The sequence below is a fragment of the Odontomachus brunneus genome, unplaced genomic scaffold, assembly GCF_010583005.1.
Source record: "Odontomachus brunneus isolate Ranch 3 - 2012 unplaced genomic scaffold, Obru_v1 Obru_scaffold_124, whole genome shotgun sequence".
NCBI lineage: Eukaryota > Metazoa > Arthropoda > Insecta > Hymenoptera > Formicidae > Odontomachus > Odontomachus brunneus.
This window is the reverse complement of record NW_022639574.1, coordinates 841,639-843,479: the sequence shown is the minus strand read 5'-3', so window position 1 is coordinate 843,479 and position 1,841 is coordinate 841,639.

Genomic DNA, 1,841 nt, shown 5'->3' with positions numbered 1-1,841 from the left:
TATATATATATATATATATATATATATATATATATATATATTTACTGATTCATCATGTTTGATGGAATTTGCAAGGATAGTATAAAAATAAAGTTATTTAAGTAACACGCGATGATAGCGATCGTTTGAAGTCACAATCGCCAGAGCACAGAAGAAAATAAGATATTATTTTATTATTTTATTATACAAATGAATTACGTAATGTTATAGACCCTAAAATATTTTTGTTGTATATTGGAGGAAAATATGTAAGGAATAAATTGTGTGATTGAAAGAATTGACCGTAATATTTATTCCTCCCAACCACATAATTTATTTCTTGCACATTTTCTTCTGAAAATTCAGAAATAAAAACAAATAAAAATAGATTTTAGAATCTAACGTCAGATGCCTCACACTATATACATATTATACATATATGTATATTGCATAATAAAATCGATGTCAGTCTCTCGCATTCATCGAGGTCTTTCGCCTTTCGAAATATGGATATCAATTCATTAATATTTAATGCTTTCTAGTTTACAGTTTATGAGATAACGATGAGAATTAGACTAGACTAAATCAGAATATGTTTTCTAACAGAATTATATCGTACGCGATTGTTTGTTTGCCAGAAATGCAGAGCCGCGAAAGGAATTTTTCGAAGAAAGGTTCAATACCTTTAATTGGCGTATTGTTGAAAGTTTACGCGTTGTCACGAGCGGATTTTTCTCGAAAAAGTACAACGAGAGGAAGACGCAGCAGACCGTCAAACAAATGTGATTTGATGACGCGGCACAAAGAACGACAAATTGCCTCTAATAACATTAGTCTTTGGCGACTTACCAACAAGTAATCGCGGACGAACGGTTTCCGTAATAAAAGATTATATTTTCTGCGCTACCGGCCGGATTGTTAAAGCTCCATGTGCCAATTTACTCACTTTATTTTATTCCATGCAACGTCGCTCGATACATATAATTATCGAGCGACGTTGCATTATATAATAAGATACATATGTAAATTTGTAATACACACACACATACACATACACAAAAACAACTCCGTCAATGTGACTGAATTTTCTGTTATTTGAGAACCAGATGAAAAGCTCGATTGAAAGAACAGAAAGATTTTTATAGGAGGTTTCTATTCAAGCCAATTGCTCGCAGTTACCTCAGCCGAGTTTTAACGCAGTTGAATATTTAGATAAATATTTTCGATCACAATAACAGAGATATTATGTTTTATCAGCGGATTTTTCATCTATCCACATTCAGTTACACAAACTGAAATTTGTTTTCCACGTACGAGATGGGAGGAGGGAGAGGGAGAAACGCTTAAGTGTACAATTGCGAAACTATCACAAATTTCACTCACGCTTCCAAGCGGTATCGATTATTTTTCATTTCGCTTTAGACGTCTAATTAACCGCAATTACTCAGATAACCATCGCGCAAGTTAAAAAAAGAATTATATTCACGTTATTCGCGTCGATTATTGGATCGTATCGTCAGAAGCAACAAGATTTAGAAAGTGTGGATTGCAAATTGAAAAGAATATTAAATATATTTTACAATGTGGATTGTAAATTTTTCGTGATATTTCGAAAAACCTCTAAGTACTGTATTAATTCCGCAAATATAAATAACAACTTCTTCAAGACACTTCGGAAAATTGCTCTACAGAACTGAACCAATTCGTTCAACGAAAATTTGAAGTTTCACAACCTATTTTCGTGTGCAGTATACCTCCTGATATCGTAACCCACAGAATTTTACATAAGTAACTATTTGCAATACAGTATTCTCTCTCTCTCTCTCTCTCTCTCTCTCTCTCTCTCTCTCTCTCTCTCTCTC